This window comes from Nothobranchius furzeri, chromosome 5, assembly GCF_043380555.1.
Source record: "Nothobranchius furzeri strain GRZ-AD chromosome 5, NfurGRZ-RIMD1, whole genome shotgun sequence".
Lineage (NCBI taxonomy): Eukaryota > Metazoa > Chordata > Actinopteri > Cyprinodontiformes > Nothobranchiidae > Nothobranchius > Nothobranchius furzeri.
The window spans coordinates 43,688,093-43,709,319 of record NC_091745.1 but is presented as its reverse complement, the minus strand read 5'-3'; the positions used below and the strand labels follow the sequence as shown (position 1 = coordinate 43,709,319).

At 42.4% G+C, this 21,227-nt stretch overlaps 2 long non-coding RNA genes across 2 annotated transcripts; both read right to left on the bottom strand.

Moving 5' to 3' along the window:
• Positions 1-17,259: 17,259 nt before the first annotated feature.
• LOC139070107 (uncharacterized) lies at positions 17,260-17,999 on the bottom strand. The gene is made up of 3 exons (XR_011520748.1): positions 17,916-17,999; positions 17,584-17,763; positions 17,260-17,356 (listed from the first exon to the last, which is right to left on the bottom strand). It is a non-coding gene; the product is annotated as an uncharacterized lncRNA (long non-coding RNA).
• Positions 18,000-18,300: 301 nt separating this feature from the next.
• Positions 18,301-19,623, bottom strand: LOC139070106 (uncharacterized). Its single transcript, XR_011520747.1, has 3 exons — positions 19,574-19,623; positions 19,154-19,300; positions 18,301-18,535 (listed from the first exon to the last, which is right to left on the bottom strand). It is a non-coding gene; the product is annotated as an uncharacterized lncRNA (long non-coding RNA).
• Between the last annotated feature and the right edge of the window lie 1,604 nt (positions 19,624-21,227).

Here is a 21,227-nt window from a genome sequence, read left to right as displayed (position 1 = left end):
TTCAGAATGATGAGGTAAATCGAAGAGAGCGGCAGATTACAGCCAAACATGAATTCAGCCAATATTAGTCCCTTGTTAAAACCAGGCAAAGACCCAGCATTTCCAACCAGCTATCGCCCAATTTCTCTTATTAATGTTTATCTCAAAATAATTTGTAAAGCCCTGGCCAAAAGATTAGAGAAGGTAACCCCCTTCATAATACACCCTGACCAAACTGGTTTCATTAAGGGTAGACAGTCATCCACAAACTCACGTAGATTACTTAATATCTCCCGGGACTCTGCCGGCTGCTGGTTGGGGCCCCCCGGGGCGATCCTCTGCGCCTCTCGAGGGGGCGGGGGGCCTTTCTGGTTGCAGTCCCCTTGGGGTTCCTGTGTTCTGGGCTAGCACCTGGATCTCTGGGACTTGGAGCTCCCCCCGTCTCCTACGCATCTTTGGGGGCAGATATGTACAGTTCATATATTCTTCAAATAAAGTCACAAACTATAATAATCAACTAGAATTTTTTTTTTACTCAAGTCACATGTTGCGGTGAAGCATTCAGAATTGTTATCTGAGTACCATAAAAACATGCCAGTTTTACTTTCACAAGTAAACCATTACTGCATTCACTGTAATAGTTTACTTGTTCATTGTCTTTAATTATGATTTTTTTTTCTTGCGCCCCCATGAAAAAATACTGGCCCCACTGTGGCCCCCCTGGAAAATTTGGTCTAGAACCGCCCCTGGTGTCTGTTCACAGTTCGGTGCTGTATTTGCTTTCCATTCCAATTATTTGTGTATCTAGAGTTACAGAAGCACTTAAACTTTGAGGGAAAATTTTCAGCATGTCTAAAAACATTGCTGAGCAACAGTGAATGCTAGTTCAGGCCAGCTTCTTAAAACTAGAAATAAGCCATTTTGTATTGCTTTTGTTAGAATAAATTTGTATTCAGATCGGCATTACTTTGGGCTGTAGTACAGCTCAGAAGGCAGAGCAGGTGGTCCAGTAAGCAGAAGGTTGCAGAATCAATCCCAGCTCTGGCATGTGTGTATAATTTAGTTCAAGCTTAGAAAATTGGGTAATATTTACTATCAAATGCCAGTTAGATTTTACCCAATTCCTTTAGGTACTTCTTTACTTTGAATATAAGATTTTACAACCACATATGGGGTATAAATTAACTAAACAAACTGTTACCTCAATTTCATTGGGTAGTTTCTATAGGTTGCTTTTTACAGTGTTCACTGTGGCGTTGTTTTGATAAGCTTCTGCAATGTCGCAAGATTTATTTTCAACCAGTGTTGCATCGATGTTTCACGATCTGGACTCTGCGGGCCAATCCACGAGGAAAATGGATTTCTCATGTTCTTGCTTTACATAGCTCATTGAAATAAAATACCAGATTTTTTTAAACTAAATTGGTACATTTTCATAACAATTTAAAGTAGGATTCCTTATTTCTCCATGAACATCATTCAGTTTGTTTGCATTGCCTTTCCAGTACACCATGTTTTTTTGTAAAATTATCACATAGAGTTAAGCTGGTTTGAACACACGGTTGTAAAATATTCAAATGATGTTTTTATATGATTGTGGCATGAATACAGATGTGGAAATAGAGGAAAACATCTTATATACTATAAACAAACCTAATATTTGACTATTTGTTTTGACATTTAGAAAATACCCTACTTCCTTTTCTGAATTATGATGCCACCGATTATATTGTTCGAAAAAGTTATCATAAATCTATCGAACAAATAGCATGACCCTGACCTCGCTAGGCCTTTCAAATCTGACAGTGAGGTGGAGCCGTGGTCCATAACGGGACGTCATCAAGGACAGGAGGAGAAGGTTTGGACATTTAAATGGCTTTAGTTCCCACCAAATGATGATGAAAAGAAATAAAACAGAGCTGTTGTGACGTGGTGTAACCTGCATCCAGTTAAAGAGTAAAATTGTTAACAAACCAAAACAAACTCACCAAAACATACATTTACATTTTTTGTCATTGGCTTGGTCCATTTTATTGGCAAGTAAAGCTTCAGGAAATGACACTAAAGAAGATTAATGAAACGTGATTTGTTCGAACCAAACATCAGTTGAGAAATTAGTTTGGATGAAATGTTTTAGTCTCACCTAAAAAGACTTTATAAAACACCTTTCACAGGCCGGTTGTTGAGCATCACAGACATGCTGTCAGTTTGAAGGGTTACTTTAAAAATACATATATTCAACAGAAAATTGAATTTCTATTAAAAATTTCAAAAGGCAGAGTAAAAAAAAATCTTGGGCCTGAAGAGCACTGAGGTGATGCCTATTAATCCCCTTCCATCCGACAGCAGTGTTAAAAAAGGTAGAATTGTGAAACGACAAGCCCGTGAAAAAAACTGAATGAGCACACTTGAACGATTTCAACTACAGCTCCCTTCAACCATGGCCGTGGTTTTGAAAAGGAGGCGAATCTGCTGAATACTGTCTGTAAACTGACGCAAAGCCGAGTGGACAGGCAGGTAATAGGGGGCTGAAACAGGCAGAGAGACAGAGACGGAAAGAGAGAGACAGGCATGGTGCAATCATGAAAATTAATGCAAATAGAAAACAAGGGCAGCCAGCGGTGGTCCGTTAGTGTGAGGATGGATGTAAGCATTAGACCTTCTATTCACAGAGGACAGGAAATTTTGCATTTCCAAAATATAAATGGGTGCATTTGGAAGAATTAAGTCTAATTGATTATGTTTTTATTTGGCTAGCTTACAAAGTCAAATGTGCGCCACTGGGCATCTCATCTCATTTGCACCTTAGCCTTTTGCTAAACTTCTATGCATTTGTCCAGTGTTCAACCCTCTAAGGTAGCAACGCTTCTGTGACCTACAGGGAAGAATAATGATGTAAGTTGTTACAACCTTATTGAACCCCCCACCACTACTGTTGATACTATATAATTATCCAGAACACTTGAAAGCATTTACCACTGTTTTGCCTAATTGGTAAAAATGAATGATGTATTAATATAAATCTTCCCTTTCAAAGATCTAAAACTACTTGTTCAAATAGGTGAAATGATACTTGTTCCTTTTTTTCAGCTATTTGTTTATTTATAATTAGCAGCTGTAGTCGGAGTTGAGGATGCCCAAATCCAATCTCCACACTCTTGGTTCCACACTTATCAGCCAAGCCTGGAGGCAGCAGTGGTTCCCAAAATCTTCTTCTTCTGTGCCGAACCACATTCCTTGGACATGGAATTGGAGGTGGGCAATGACCATCCCTGAAATCGTTCTTTGCCGGTGGTCTTCTACATACAGCAGTAAATAAGCTTGGAAACACAAGCAACTGCAAACAGATCGCACATGTGATGTCAGAGCATTACCTAAAACCCTGTTTATTTAAGTCCACAAGCAAATGCTAACAACAGAGAATTCACACATCTTCACTTTAATTTTGAAAAAGTAGTTTTTGATGTTGTTTATTTTAAACGTGCGGATAGGCCAAACCGCAGTAAAATATCTTCTCCTTAGCTGCGTGTGCACAGGGTCTCAGCTTCTGATCTCTATTGTTGACTTACTTTCTATGTTGTGCATTAGTCATGCAATTGGACAGCAAGGACCTTCTGCTTTCATTCAATAATACCCTGTTAGGAGCTGGACACAAACCTTAGGAGACCAACAACCAATGAACATGTTCTGAGCTCACAATCATGATAGCTAAATTATTTTCACTTTTGATCTATCAAATTCAAAATATGAGCCCACTGTCTTTGATTGGGAGTTTTTTTTTCACATGCATTAATTTTAATAACTTATGGTAGTTGGTCTATAAGTCTGTGACAGTAAATTGATATTATGTACTAATTAATCTTAAATAAGTCAGATCGATGTCTGGCACAAAAAGGCTCATTTAATCAATACATTTGCAGTGGTCCCCAGTAGGAATGAACACCTTGTAAGTCATTCCTGGGGGGAAGAAATTTACTGGTGCACCATTTCTTTGACCTAAAATTTGCCCACATCACAGCTGAGCTTCAGACAGCGGATTTTGGAGTCTTATTTCCTGATATTTGGACACCCCGGATTGGTTAGCAGCAACTACCACTGACTTGCAACATGGATGTTTTATCTCCACAAATAACACAAGTCCGAAGTACCTTCTGCCATGTGTTGATGTTGCTAATGCTAACGGTTAGCCTAAACTAGCCGAGAAGTCCGCTTAACTCAACAACAGCCTTCCCCATTGTGAGTCAAGATGGGTGAGTTCACGAATGCTAATACATAGTGTGACATAGATATGTCAGGATTTTCTAATCCTAGAGTTTCACCGTCTGTTTTCTATCAAAAGCTAAAGCAGGAGATAAGTGTTCATGTTCAGCCTGCATGAACAACTCAGAGTGACTGCATATAATCAGAAAATAAGTATAAAAATGTTTTTCCAGTCAACCACAACTTTAAGGTTGTTCCTTCTGGTTCTGTGAAACTGATAATGAGCAGCGTTTTTCCTAAATGGAATGCAGCCCTCATTGATGCACCTGTATCCTCCCATTCTTTCAAAATGTTTGCCACAAAATGAGGCTCTTACGTTGCTGAACAAGACCAATAAATTTCCAAGAATATCACTGGAATTGACATGGCAACTGGAGTCTCTTTGCATTTAATTATGCTCTTTAGGAGCTTGTTGACGTGATGAATTGAAGACAAACCCGCATCCGTAACTCCTCCATCTCTCCCTCCTACTAATTTGCCCTCTTTTCCTGCACCACACGTCCTTGATGTCCTGCAGCTTTGAACATCTCAGCTTGTGGTTTCCAGATTAATAAAACAGGGAATTAATGAATTTTGGATGGAACCTTCACAGTTGGGAGCAGGTTGTGCCTCATTACAGCCTGTATTATTGATCAGACTGAAGTCCTCCAGTTCCTCTGGAACCAAAACTGTTACAACCAGGCACTCCTCTCCACTAAGAATGCTAATTGTTCAAAGATAAAGGATTGGTAGCTAATTGAGCATAGTTTCCAGGCAAATCAGCATCATGGCTTTGCACTGAAATGAAAATCTTTAATATGCATCAGGACTGTCACACACAGTTAGCCTGGTAATGTAGACGAGGTGGTGGAAGGGTTGAAAGAAAAAATCCAAACGGTTTAACCCTCATAATCTGCTTCAGCGGACTGCACCAGATTACTGCTGACAAACCAGAACTCACCTTAATGAATGGAAACCATGCAACACAAACTGATTCATCATCAGTTAATATTTAGAATAAAACATTTTAAGAAATATAAACTACTTCCCAGAAAAACCACAGAAGCAAAGAAATTACGTTTTTGAAAAGCATTCATATGACAATTTAATCTTTTTGTGCGATTATCGGTGCAATTTTAGTTGTAATGTCTCGAATGACTTTAGTATTAATATTGTTGTTTTTATGTTCAAAAATAATGATTTCCTTCATCCATTAATTTTGAATTCAACAATTTGTAAAGCTTTAAAATTAAGTTAAATTAAATTGAATTGAAATGAATTGAATTGAATTGGATTGAATTGAATTGAATTGAATTGAATTGAATTAAATTAAATTAAAGCTACATTTAACAACACCGATGTGTTGGTTCTGTCCAGGACTAAGCATTTGTGCTCTTTTGAAGTAAAATATTTTGGCTTGGCCAGCAAAGTTTTCAGCACGAGCCGGAGCTCCTCTGAAACTGAAGCCGGTTTACTTGACTGGAAAATGGTGGAATGCTCCCTCCAGGAAGAAGTCTTTAGATCAGCACGTTTTGGTTTTAAACCTGCTTCAACACACCTCAGTCCTATCAGCAGGTGATTAACAGGCTTCTGCAGAGCCTGATGAGATTTTGCAGGTGATTCAACCACTGGATCACCTGTGCTGGAGCAGAGAAACCACTAAAACATGCTGGATACCGGCCCTTGAGGCCCAGAATTGAAAAGCCCTGCCTCAAGAGGAGGAGTTGACTCCTTTATAAGCGGTGGCAGAACCAAGCTGGAGATAGACTAATAGATCAGGAGTCTATCTTCATTAATCAAAATGTTCCTTTGGTCGGTCAACTTACCGACATCTATGTTCCTGAGCTACCTTATGGCTATGAGATGTGTACCATGACTGAATGCATGAGATACCGTTATTTCATATAAATATGCCATATGAGCTTTTGCACGATTATCTGATTTTAAGATTTGTCTGTGAAGCAGGTGAAATGAGCTTCCTGCTGCCTTCCCCTGGAAGCGTAACGTAATAGACGTGTTTTACCGGCGAGCTCTCTTCCCAAGGTGAGTAGTTCTGACACAAAACAGCAGTGGAGGCGTTCCACGTCCCACCAGGTATGGAATGACTGGCAGATTGTAAGACCACACGTGATTTTAGCAGTTCATAATGAGCAAGGCGAAAGATGGCAGGATAAAATGTTTTACTTTCTGTTCCGTTTACCTCGGCTACGGAGGTTCCACTGGGAACTCGTTTTTTTCTCGGTAAACCACTGAAAATCTGCTCCTGGTTTCTAATTTGAAAGTTCTTGGAGGTTTTACATTGCTTTCATGTTTGACTTCCTGTCTGGCCCTATGTGAACTGCTGAGCTTGATGATTTCTGGGAGCATAGCACGCAAAAAAAGGACTTGAAGCAAAAGCAACGCGCTTCAACACTTGTGGGACTTCTAGCAGCAGGTGGAACCACTCCCATCCACTTTAACGGCGGCTGATTGCTGTTTACTATGCTTGGTAGACATTGTGCCATGCTCCTGCGTTCGGTGGAAAAGCACAGTTAGACAGAAGGAGAGAAGCAACGTCATTTATTAGGAGCCAAGATCAGAGCCGCTGCTTCGCCACATTAAGAGTCAGTATGGGAGGTTCAGGCATCTGCCTTGGATGCTTCCATGCCTCCCTCTGGAGGCTGTTCATTCTTCTGTAATTATTGTGTAACTTTAAAAGATAATTGGTTTTAGGGAGAAATGCTAGATTTTTTTTTAATGGTTTGATTATGATGAGCCTCTCTTTGTGCGACACAAGCTTCATTATTTCTTCTCTGTTTTTTTTTTGGTGACTTTAATTTTTGTTCCAAAGCAGCAAGCCATGAAACATTTAAATAGATGCTAAGTGAGTAATGCACTTTTCCAGCTGTGTGTTGAGACAATAAAAAATTAACAATAGAAATAATTAATTTTGATTGGTGTCTGCAGTGCTAAAAAAACAGTTGTAAACTCATGAGAAATTCATATGTAATGCAGACCTTCCTCTTGACTAACACGCTAAATAATGTCATTTCTGTGTTTTATAAATTCTGAAAGACTTCTAGCTTACGCTCCAGCACGTTGTGGTTATGCTTCATAGTTATGCGGCTCAGCTTGAATTTGAAATTTAGTTGCTTTTATATTGAAGCTCCACCCAGTTATGTAAAATGCATGTAACCAGAGGTAAACAAGCATTCTGAGCAAGATTTCAATTTGTAGCTATTAATTTGTACCTTTTTCCCTGGCATGGCTTGTTGTCACACTATTGTAAACAACATTCCTTGTGTCTTGATGTCTCCTTCTTGGCATTTTGCTACTAGCACTACATGGCTTAGATTTAACTGTCATTTGACCTAATGCGGCATGCAGTTCTTGTTGTTTACATGATGTTAGCCTCGCTGCTACCACTATGGTTTTGTTTGTTGGTCTGTTCCAGTGACTCCATGAATAAATCCAATAGGAGCAGCACATAGGTGACTAGGCTGTACAGTATTACAGGAAAACACACGTTTGCTATTTATTGTTTGGAGTAATTGCAAAAAATCCATAATTTTTTTCACCTTTTTTCTATTCATCCTGTTCTCCTGATACTTTTGTGTTCTTTAGAATAACTGCTACATATCATCATATCCAGCTGTGTCATGATTTGTGTTTTTTTGTCTGTTTTTACGTCACTTGCTGAGTATTTCAATTCAATTCAATTCAAAGATACTGTCATGAGCCGGGGTGAGTACTTTTCACTTCATACACAACCTCTGAGCTCTGATTGCAGGAGAGGGAGCAACAGCTGTTCCTCATCAGCGGGCCGGCTTTATAAGGAGGAGGGTGACCATGCTACGACGCGGGATGATTGCTACTAACTGGTAGTCACTTGCCCTTCGAGTTTCGCTAAGACTTTGATTCGATTTTTGTGTGCTTGGATTTTTGATGACTCGCTCATGTGAATTTTTGGTACTTACCTCAGGTTTCTGCATCCTTGGAATACCCCCATTCTCTGGAAGAAGTTCTCCGGTTCGTTTCCTGCTTCAACTCTCTTCCAGCCAACCCTCTCTCCACCGCGCTCACACTCCCTCACCGAATCAGCCTCCTCAACCAAATCCTCCATACATTCATCCTCTTGGACCGCAACCGCACTCTGGATATCACCCCGGCTCACTCCCCCTCCATTTTCCTGCTTCACTTCCGCATAGTAAGACCTGACTACAAACTATTTCCCAAGAACTACAGCTCCCATAATCACCTCTGTTATCCCTGTCGATGCCGTTTCCTGACTCCCTACCGCTGGACATCAGTGCGCCCTTAGTTTCTCCTGTTAATAATAAAACATTTTATTTTTTACCTTCATACTTGCCTTGGTCTCTGATTCTGCATGTCTTGGATTAAGCACATACCTCAGATCGTGACAGAATCATCCGGCCACAATTCAAACCCAGCAGAATCAGTTTTATCTAATCTGTCTCATCGTTTGAGCCAACAGGAACAAAATCTCCCTCTTGTTATGGAACAACTCTCTGCAGCTAATCAGCGATACCAGCAACTGGAAACACTAGTCCGTCAAATTCATGAGACCCTCTCCCAAACTAATCATCCACCCCAACCATCAGTACCGCCTTCAGCAGCTTCCACAACAGTAAGTCCTTCCAGTCAGGAGCAAGCTTCTCCCATGGAGAGAACTCATTTTCGTGTGGCACCCTCACCACAGACTGAAACCTTTGGGGGTGAGTTTGAAGACTGTAACAGTTTTTTATTACAATGTAAGCTTGCTTTTGAACGTAGTCCCTCGGCCTTCATCTCAGACTCAGCTAAAATCTCATATATTGTTGGATTGTTAAGAGGACGGGCTCTTATGTGGGCTGAGGCAAAGAGTCATGATGACTCGTTTTTACAAGGACCTTATAATGCATTCCTCTCTGATTTTAAACTCACTTTTGGCAGACACAAGTCCGTCTCTGATATAAGGAAGAAACTCTGGACACTCTCTCAAGGGAAAAGAACCGTGGCGGATCTGGCCGTGGATTTCCGCATTTTAGCGGCCAGAACGACGTGGAATGAAGACGCCCTAATATTAGTGTTTACAGAGGCCTTAAGTGACAAGGTGAGGAACCAATTAGCCTTGTGTCCTGAACCTAGTGCACTGGAGGAACTCATCAGACTAGCCATGTCAATCGATAAACGCCAACGGGAGCTCAGCAGACACGCCCCCGTACCAGCAGTAGCCGCAACCCATGACCAGAACTCGTGCGCTTCTAATCGCCTACAACCTGACACAGAGGAGCCTATGCAGATGGGGAGAACTCGTCTCACACAAGAGGAGAGAGAGCACTGTCAAAGGTCAGGACTTTGTTTATACTGTGGAACTGCTGGACATTTTGTGAATAGCTGCCCGAAACAGCCAAAAGGCAGAGCCCGCTGGCAAAGCTGGGACTACTGGTGGGTGGAGATTCAAATTTTTCTGGTTCCCGGTGTTTTTTCCCATGTGTTTTGTCCATAAAATCTAGACCTGTGACACTTGAAGCTCTATTGGATTCTGGCTGCGAGCAATCTCTCTTGGACGAGAGAGTGGTGGAAAAATGGAGGATTCCTACCACCAGGCTACCCACACCCCTCTCAGTCTCTTTGTTGGATAATTAGACCCTCACAACCAGTACCCATCAAACCATTCCTCTGCGTCTCATGGTCTCAGGTAATCACTCGGAGATGATAATATTCCTTGTGTTTCCTTCTCCTCAGTCGCCATTGGTTCTGGGTCACTCCTGGTTGGTTCAACATAATCCCTCTTTGGACTGGAGAAAGAATCAGATTTTCGGTTGGAGTCCGGAGTGCTCACGGAGCTGTTTGAGTTCTGCCTTACCTGTCGGTCAACCATCACCACCTTCGCCCCCAGAGGACATTGACCTAACAGCAGTCCCTCAGGTCTATTAAGACCTCCGCCAGGTATTCAGTAAAGATCGTGCCTCTTCTTTACCTCCCCATAGGCCATACGATTGTGCCATTGATCTTCTGCCGGGAGCTCCACTGCCATCGAACCGGTTGTACAATCTCTCCAAACCCGAGCATGAGAGTATGGAGAAATACATCCAAGATTGCCTGGCTGCTGGTACCATTCGCCCCTCTTCATCTCCTCTGGGCATAGGTTTCTTTTTTGATCCAAAAAAGGAGGGAACTCTCAGGCCCTGCATCGATTACAGAGGCTTCAATCCGATTACCAACCGTAAAAATATCCTCTTCCCCTCCTTTCTTCCACTTTTGAACCCATCCAGGATGCAACCATCTTCAGCCGTTTGGATTTAAGAAACGCCTACCACCTGGTTAGGATCCGTGAGGGGGATGAGTGGAAAACAGCTTTCAAAACACCCATAGGACATTACGATTATCTTGTTATGTCGTTCGGATTAACAAATGCTCCAGCCGTATTCCAATCATTGGTCAACTCTGTTCTGGGAGATTTTCTAAACCGTTTTGTAACAGTCTACCTGGATGACATTCTCATTTTCTCCAAAGAGCCTACACAGCACGTTCAACATGTCAGGGCAGTTCTACGACGCCTACTGGAAAACCGTTCTGCACGTAAAAGCTGAGAAGTGTGAATTTCACGTGTCTACTGTTAAATTTCTGGGTGTTGTCATTGAGAGTGGGCGGTTGAGAACTGATCCAGAGAAGGTTAAGGGAGTTACTGAGTGGCCCACTCCTTCTACCAGAAAACAACTCTAGAGATTTATCGGGATTGCTAACTTCTACCGCAGATTCATTTGCAACTACAGTCAAACGGCAGCTCCATTAACCAGTCTCACATCCATAAACAGACCTTTTGTTTGGTCCACAGAGGCCAAAAGAGCATTTTGCATGCTAAAGAGCAATTTCTCTAACGCTCCAGTACTTCATCGTCCCAACCCAGAACGACAATTTGTACTGGAGGTTGATGCGTCAGATACCGGAGTAGGAGCTGTGTTATCCCAGGTGGCTGAAGAGGATAATGAACTCCATTCTTGTGCATTATTTTCCCATCGCCTGTCCCCAGCAGAAAGCAGGTATGATGTGGGAGATCGTGAGCTTCTGGCAGTTAAACTGGCAATCGAAGAGTGAAGGCACTGGTTGGAGGGGGCTGAGACACCTTTTATTATCTGGACCAATCATAAGAATCTTGTTTACCTAAAGGAGGCAAAACAACTCAACCCACGCCAATACCGATGGTCACTGTTTTTCTCCATGTTTAACTTTCAAATCTCTTACCGTCCAGGTCCAAAAAACGTCAAACCCGATGCTCTCTCCAGGCAGTATGCTCCTGACACTGACTCCGAACCAGCTACCATCCTTCCTCCCAACCGCATCATTGGTGGAATCTCGTGGGAGATTAGGGATCAAGTTTTGGAGGCCTTGAAGTCCAATCCTGGACCCAGTAATGGACCCCCTAACAGACTGTTTGTTCCTCAAAACATGAGAGGTAAAGTTATCCATTGAGCCCACACAGGCAAGTTCTCTTTACAGCCTGGAGTGGGGAGGACTGTGGCACTGCTCCGATGGACATTCTGGTGGCCATCCCTTTATAGAGACACAAAGGACTATATATCTGGATGCCATGTGTGTTCTCAACAGAAAGGAGACCATCGTCCACCTGCTGGGTTGTTACAACCGCTTCCAGTCCCCTCTCGTCCTTGGTCCCACATAGCTTTAGATTTTGTTTGTGGTCTTCCTAACTCACACGGTTTTAACACCATTCTTACCATTGTCGATCGCTTTTCCAAGGCCTGTCACCTGGTTCCCCTGAAATCTCTTCTTTCCTCCACAGTTACAGCGCAGTTCCTGGTGAAGCATGGTTTTCGTCTACATGGTATCCCCAAAGAAATTCTCTCAGATTGCGGCCCGCAGTTAATTTCTAGATTATGGAGAGAGTTTGCTGAGTCCATTGGAGCCCAGGTAGCACTCACCTCTGGATATCATCCACAGTCTAACAGGCAGTTTGAACACATGAACCAAGAGCTGGGTTCAATGCTGCATTGTGTCTGTTCCTCACACCCTTCCACCTGGAGTTCTCACCTACCCTGGGTAGAATATGCCCACAATAGCCACATCTCATCAGCTACTGGTCAGTCTCCATTTGAAGCCTCCCTTGGCTATCAAACTTCACTTTTTCCCCAACAGTCCCCAGTCTCATCCTCCATTCCCCAGTTCCTCCGTGGTGCTAGACGGGCTTGGACCTCCACCAAAGCCACCCTAGACTGCACGGCCCGGCACAATAAGCAAATCGCTGATCGCCGCCGCTGTCCCACGCACGTCTACACCGCAGGTAAGTCCGTCTGGCTATCCTCAAAAGACATTCCACTGAAAGCATCTCCTCGCAAGTTGTCCCCACGTTTTATTGGCCCTTTTAAAATCACCGATGTTCCCTCTCCAACCACTGTTCGCTTAGACCTCCCTTCCTTCCTTCGTGTACACCCAGTATTTCATGAATCTCTTGTTAAGCCTGTTGTCTCCAGTTCTCTCTGTCCCACTCCCCCTCCTCCTCCTCCAGCATGTCTCTGCAAGAGTGGCCTGGTTTACTCAGTAAATAGGATTTTGGACTCCCGTCGTTGGGGCCGTGGTATCCAGTACCTCGTGGATTGGGAGGGTTATGGTCCTGAGGAGCGCTCGTGGATGTCTGGTTCCTACATCGAGGATCCTTCCCTGATCAGGGAGTTTGAGGCTGCCTCTGCTAGGACGCCAGGGGGCGTCCGTTGAGGGGTGGGTACTGTCATGAGCCGGGGTGAGTACTCTTCACTTCATACACAACCTCTGAGCTCTGATTGCAGGAGAGGGAGCAACAGCTGTTCCTCATCAGCGGGCCGGCTTTATAAGGAGGAGGGTGACCATGCTACGACGCGGGATGATTGCTACTAACTGGTAGTCACTTGCCCTTCGAGTTTCGCTAAGACTTTGATTCGATTTTTGTGTGCTTGCATTTTTGATGACTCGCTCATGTGAATTTTTGGTACTTACCTCAGGTTTCTGCATCCTTGGACTACCCGCATTCTCTGGAAGAAGTTCTCCGGTTCGTTTCCTGCTTCACCTCTCTTCCAGCCGACCCTCTCTCCACCGCGCTCACGCTCCCTCTCCGAATCAGCCTCCTCAACCAAATCCTCCATACATTCATCCTCTTGGACCGCAACTGCACTCTGGATATCACCCCGGCTCACTCCCCCTTCCTTTTTCCTGCTTCACTTCCGCAAAGTAAGACCCGACTACAAACTATTTGCCAAGAACTACAGCTCCCATACTCACCTCTGTTTTCCCTGTAGACGCCGCTTCCTGACTCTACCGCTGGACATCAGTGTGCCCTTAGTTTCTCCTGTTAATAATAAAACATTTTATTTTTTACCTTCATACTTGCCTTGGTCTCTGATTCTGCATGTCTTGGGTTAAGCACATACCTCAGATCATGACAGATACTTTATTTATCCCAGTGGGAAATTAGAGTTTCAATACACACAATTCTGAGATCAGACATACAAACGCAAAGACACATGACAACAATTGGTGACTGTGGTCATTCGCAACCTGAGTCACACTACCTTAATAGAGATCAGAGGGTTACATGAGGATTGGATCAGGTGGAGGAAAAAAAGGGCACTTCAGAGTTACCCTCCACAGGGAGGGCAGCTTTGCTATGCATAAAAACAGCTCAGACTGAAATCCAACAGACTTCAGACATTACACAACATAAGTGTCCACCAGGTGGGGTGGTAGGGTTTTGGGACTCTCCACACGCCAGCAGAAGCCGCGATAAGCAGCGCTCGTCACCTCAGTCTGGAAAGGGGTGGGAGGTGTTTGGGTTTACAGAGCAGTGACTCCTGGAACGATTCAGCGGCCTTCACAGCTCGTAGTCCCGCCCAGGCCGGGATAGGGACACATAGTTGCCATGGCGACGGCAGCATTCCACATTTTTTCTCTTCCGGCGTTCACAGGGAGCAGACGCTTCTGCCTTTTCCTCCCTTATCTGTGTTTTCCCAAGGCTCTTTTTGTCCCGTCTGCCTACAGAGCGCTTCTCTGCATTTCCTCTGCAATCACCTTTTTCAGCATTTTTCAACATGGACTTAATTAATTGGTCATTCAACGCGATTGATACGATTTTTTCTACAATGAGGACGGAGGAGGGGGCTCACGCTTGTCCTCAGGGGACACATGCAGCGGGATATATGTTTGGTTCCAAGAAAAAGTGGAATATCATCTGTCTCTCTCAGCTGTCCATTGAGGACGTCGAAGATATGTGGATATTTGGCCTGATGATCGTTGGATTTCTTCTGATTGGAGTGGGAGGATATCTGGCTTTCCGTAAAATTGGGATGACGGGAGCGATTGGAGGGCGACCCGCATCCATGGACTGCACCGTCCGTGTGGATACCTCACAGACTGGGACGTTGCTCGAGGTGAATCGCAAGCTGGACAATGTCTTAGCTGCGTTACTGGTGTTAGCGCGCAGGATTGATAACATCTCGGAAAGGGTCACCGGACGGTGTGGAGATGTTTAATCACTGAATTGGCTTCACTGGAGGACTTGAATGATCAATACAGACTTAAGGCAGAGAGGAAAAATTATCTCTGTCTGACCCAAACAAAGTTCTGTTATCGAATCTGACGCCATAAGCAGCCTTGGAGTTGCATGCAAAACCCCCACGCTGGAAGGAATGCAGACAAATGCTGTGAATCTCTATCCTCTACACACAGTTGAGAGAGGCAGATCAGGTTCCACTGTTTCCAGGAGTCCGTGATATGCCCGCCTGGCTCTGTCCCAGAGGGGCATCTGGGAGCCCCTTCTCCAGTTCTCATCATTGAAAAAATTTTGTCAATCGTGTTGAGAGACCAACTGACCAGATCCATTTTTGAAAATTTCCAGTTTCCAGAAAAAATGCAGAAAGCGTCACACACACAAAGACAGACAAAGAGCCTTGGGGATAAGATAGGGAGGAGCTGAGGAAAAGAGCGTCTGTACTCTCCAAGAGCCGGAAGAAAAACAAAAATAAATAAAATACAAATTAAAAAAACTACTACTACTTTTCACCTAAATACCCCCACCTGTGCCCTCTGCTGTATTTTTTGTTTGGTTTCTGATGCCCTGGATGTTGGCCTTTGCCTGAATAAACCTTTTCTGATTCTGATTCTGATTCTGTTGGACATACCTGCCTTATTCTGAATGTACTGGCTCTGGACCATTCCCCCTGACACAACACCCCTGTAGCATATCTGATGAGAGAAACCCTAATGTCTGTTTCTGTCATCCTCAGTGTTTCATCCCATGGGACTGTTACTCACAGTTCTTGTGATGTGCAACTGGAGTGTCCACATTTAGAATAGAATAGTCCTTTACTGTCATTATACCCAAAGTACAACAGAATTGAATGTGCTCCCACCGAGCCACCATGCCCTGCAAACGGGGTTACATACATTAAAAAAATCAATGTATACGGATTAAAAACACGGCTTTGGGACATCAAACTTACACAACCAAATCAAATATTTTGTACACACTCAGCATACACCCTAACCCTTACACCTTCACTGCACACAGAGTGCAAGATTCAACGATGGTGTAAAAAATATGAAAGAAGTTGCATCTAAAAATGTATGCATCCTATGTGTGTGTGTGTGTGTGTGTGTGTGTGTGTGTGTGTGTGTGTGTGTGTGTGTGTGTGTGTGTTTCTACTCTATAGTAAAAGTGTAGATATTTAAAGGAGCATGGGGCAGGATGAAGAAACGAAACTCATTAGCGACGCACTCGGCGCTGTGAGTAACTGCAGCCCGGCACGAGAGCGCGCACAAACTCTTCACTAGAAAAAAAAAAGTTACAGTGATGTACGGCCAGAGCGCGGCTCGAACAAGACACCATGTCGAGCGATGAAGTAAGTAACATTGTTACTTTAGTCTAATATTTGTAAAGTTCCATGACAACATTAGCATTTTAATTTAGCCATGACACTCGTGATGTAAAGCAAGTGCTCCTTCCTATGAAATATTCATAAGCCAGTTTTGTGACTGGCGAGCAAGACAGTAACATGATGCTACTTTATCAGCATAAGGCTTTGTGGCTGCAGGTGATTTCTGATGTTTTTAGACCAATTACAGTTATTATTTTGCACTAAGCTTACTAACAAGCTAATGTTATTGTTTATACATCATGTAAGAACATCCAATTTCAAGTCACTGACATCATTTGTGAAACCAATTTCATTACAGGACAGGCATCACAACAATGTAAATAAGAACATAAATATCAATGTTTACTTCAAAAATGCATCAAAATAAAATCATAATATCAACAAGACCTACAGGGTAATAGTCATTTTTATCATTACTGTCATTGATTTTCAGGAATTCATATTGGAAGGAGTGATGGAAGACAGTTCAGATGGAGTGTGCCCGAGCCTGCCACAGACTTTGTGTCGTGTGAAAGTCTGAGACCATGGGCTAAAGGAAAGGGGAGAGGAAAAGGTCGCTCCGAGGGTCAGGGAAGGACACGCTCAAGGGGTGAGGGCAGCAGGTTGAGGTCCAGAGCTCCTTCAAGAGGACCAGGGCGCCGGGGTAGGCAGCGAACAGCTTTCAGAGAAGAGGATCGAGACCGGCTTGCACAGCTGAGAGCTGCCAGTATAGCTGAGATGCAGGTTGGTTGTAGCCATTTGTGTAAAAAAATAAAATAAAATAATAGATGCCAAAAACGAAAACATCACTCACTGGAGATATGAATCTAGTCATGTAAACATATGCTCTTTAATTTCTAGACAGCTTTACAACACCTGAGCCAGGAGGAGAGAGATTATATTCTCGAGAGAGTGGTGACCCGTCTTCCAGGGGTGATGCTGGATATCCTGGAGTTTCGGCAAGAGACGCCAGGACACCGTCTTCCTGACTGAGGGCACCCTAACCCAAAAATCCTAACCGTTTATCTACAACTACAGTAGTTCCAAAACAGCACAATACCTCAAAATAACTTTAGCTGAAGACAGCATTTTCACCCAAAAATAAACAAACTGTTTGTGCAATATATTTATTTTTATTTATGTACAAAAAAGTTCTGTTATTTGCATTTGTACATAGTATTTTTTCTTAATTTCTAATAAATCTGTGTGCATGAAAGAAGTCATTCCTGTCTTTTGATGCTTCACGTAGCTGGGGCCTTTATGGAGAGAGAACAGCAGCATTAGATCATACATAGATTACATGAGAATGCAGTTCTGAAGTTGACCTGTAAAAAAAAACAAAAGCTACAACTTTATAATTATTAGGAATCACACTTTTGATTGCCTTTTCACCCACAATTGTCATTTCTATATGTAAATTGTCAGCTTTGATATTGACACTTTAGCTTTTTTGCTTATGAAAATGTTATCAATATTAATATACCTAAAGGTCAGATTGGTGGCATCCTTCAACCAGTGTCTGTTGAACATGATTCGTTGAAGAGCCTCGTGTGGTGGAGATCATGGCACCATGCCACGTTGCATCAAGTGGTCCATGGTCACATTTGCCACGGGTCCATTCATGCTTCCCTGTGACATGGTGAAGCACACCCACCCACATGTCCTAACAGAAAAAATAAGTTTTATTTGAAAACTTTACATGTGACAGAAGCGCTCACGAACAGAAACACGAGAGCTGGCACTATTATGAAAAGAAAGGTAATTATGTCAATGTGCATTGTTGTCTTGTTGTCCAAAAGATGTCACAATACTTACATTAAACATATCACGATGTTGTGCTTTCTGGCAAATGTACCAAAATTGGTTGAAGATGTCATTCAGCCACACAAGAAGGATGGAAATTCCCTTTAGGATCCCAGTCTGTGAACAAGGATAAAACAACAATTCCATCTTTTAGTTCTTTTTAAAACATAGAAGGGTTTTATTTACCTGCAACGTTTTGTTTGCGGCTGCAAACTTCGTCAGCCTGACAAAGTTTTCATAACAGTTCTATTCTGTTATGAAAACAATAAATAAAAGTAGAATTAATATATTGTTTTAAGACTTTGGAGTTTAAAAAAAGAGTGTAGATAAGAATAGGGCTGGGCAATATGGCCTCAAATCTATATTGTGATATAATCTGAAGCATGTGCAGTAACGATATATATTGCGATATATTTTTTCATCTGTTTATAGATGTCAAATTGACATGCTTTTAGATATCCTCATGTGGCAAATATATGCCACTTGGGGCATATAGGCCTCCTCCTCCGCCCACTCCATGCTTGCAGTCACCGCCATTCTGTTGTCCCATTGTCAGCAGGGTGCACATCTTAGTGACGTCATGTGTTATCACAATATCGCCGTATTGCGATATAGCCAAAAACTATCATTACCTGTTACAGACGTTGTCTGTTTTGTGGCCACAAGGTGGCCTCAGAGCTCCTACCTGTTCACCTGGCTCTAGTTGAGCCAGGTGTCGCTAATCTTCTCAGTCAGGGAGCTTCCTATAAAAGGCAGCTCCCTCTGTCATTCGAGGAGGGAAGCTTAGCAGAGGCCTGGTGTTAAAGCGAGTGTTCCTCTTTTTCCTTCCTAGCAAACCAGACGTTAAAGTCTTCGTTTTGATTACCTGTGTGGTACACTTCCTAGTAGCCAGAGCTCGTTTTTGTCTCCATTAGAATACTCGTTAAAGAGTTCAGCTCACCCTTTTGGTGTAGCCTTTTGTGTCTGTCTCATTCCTTTACTTTCCCGGATTAGTACCGGCGTTTTGTGTTTATTAATAGCATTGTTATTTACCCAGTATTGGATGATCCTTCTGTTTAGTATTGTTAATTCCCCAGTGGGACGTCCTTTTGGTTTTGTATTCATTTTGTCTTAGCCTGCATAAAGCAGTGTTTTTTAGTTAATAAACTCCTCTAAGAGAGTAAATCTTGGTTTTGTCCGGTAATTCACATATCTTTCTTTACGCCCCCTTTAACATCATCTCCTAGACGAGCTGGGGGCCGTAAAATTACCCAATTTTATATCATTTCTACCTTATATCGTTTATATTGCCCACCCCTAGATAAGAAGACATTGCAACTCACACACTGTTGAGTAAGTTGTTTGCTTGGTCCTCATCAATTTGGACTGCATCCGTAGCTAGATCCATGGATTTGAAACTACAAACAACACAATAATATTTGTTGTACGTAAAGATAAATACTGGAACTTACCTGAAATGGTACTGATTCTAAAGAGAAAAATGTGGAGCCTAATACATCTGTCATTAATTATTTCTGCAAATAACAACAATCTGCTGTGAATTGACACTTCACAACATAAATATATATAATGACATATATTTGCTGAACTATTGTGTTTTTATCTTTTTTACACATATTACAGCAGTAATTTCCTGCATATATGGCAAGACTTCTCATGAACATATTTACCTTTCTTCAAAAGGATCCAAATCTAGGTCATCAGCTAAGGCCTCAACACCAGCTATGATTCCCTCCAAGCAACACAGACGCAAGTGATTTCTTTTACGGGTTTATTGGACGTCTTTTCATTGTGGACCTCTTCTGTCCTCCTTTCTTTAGACCTCTCTTAAACCGTGAAACTAAATACAGGATAGTACAATTAAAACATATACAATAATGTGCAATAAAATAAAGACAAATAAATACCTCGTTGGCTGTTTGCTTAAAACACAAAGGGAATCCATCTTCCTTTAAGTCCTTTTACTAGTTAGTTCTTTAGCAGTCCATTAGCTGTCTGCATGTTAGCACTTCATCCAGGTTCTGTGTTCCTCACACCTGGCTTGTATCCATCAAATCAAGGGTGTGGCTGGCAGAGCAGCTCATGTCGCTTTTCAAAATAAAATTACAGGAAACACAACTAACCCAGTGTCTTACAAATGGGAAAATAAATAAATGAAGAAATAAACAGCAACTGCAGTTACACTCCCACCAAATCACACAAAACCCAGTGTGGGATTTCTAAGGAAACTTAGGGGCTGGTCAGACTTAATTACTTTCATTTGCTTCAATCAATGTAACAAGTTTATGTACAGGTCTGTCAAGGAACACTGTTTTAGTCGTAGGTTTACCCTTTCCGTCAAATGTGGTATCACCAACCAACAATCTTACTTTTCTTACTTTTTCATCTAACCCTGGATAGACCTCGGCTATTCTGGCTAGTTTCCATTCATTTCGTGGTGCCTGCTCGTTCTGTAAAAGCACGATGTCATTCACCTTCATGTTTCTTCTGGTTTTCTGCCATTTTTGTCTTTGTTGTAAACTCAGCAGATATTCCCTTTTCCAACGAATCCAAAATTCATTGGCCAAATACTGGACTCTGCGCCACCTTTTTTTCAGATACAGGTCTTCTTTGACAAACTGCCCAGGTGGAGGAAAAATAATTGTTGACTTCATTGTAAGAATGTGATTTGGAGTTAAAGGTTCAGGTGCAGATGGATCATTCAAATTCTCAACTGTAAGCGGTCGGCTATTGACAATCGCCATAATTTCATAAAACAAAGTTCTTAGAGATGAACTGTCCAGTCTTTGAGCTGAATTGTCCAGAATGCTTGTGAGAACACTTCGAATAGTCCTAATCTGTCGTTCCCAGATCCCACCCATGTGGCTTGCTGCTGGGGGATTCATTAGGAATTCACATTTTAGAGTTTTGACCCTTTCTTCTTCCATTCCTTTTATGAGTTCTGCAAGCTCCCTTTTTGCACCAATGAAATTGGTTCCTTGGTCACATCGAAGTAGACGGACATTTCCTCTTATAGCAATAAAGGCTCTTAATGCATTGATGAATGCGTCAGTGGTCATATCGTCAAGCATTTCGATGTGTATGGCTCTTGAACATAAACAGGTGAGTAGAAGTCCATACCTTTTAACCTCTTTTCTTCCCTCTTTTACATAGATTGGTCCAAAGCAATCCATGCCAGTGTAGGTGAATGGAGGCATTGTTTCCATTCTGTCTTGAGGTAAGTCACCCATCTTTTGGGTTTCAGTACATCTTCGGTACTTTCGACACTTAACACATTTAAAGATGTGTGATGATACAATGCCACTGCTTCCTAGGATCCACCAT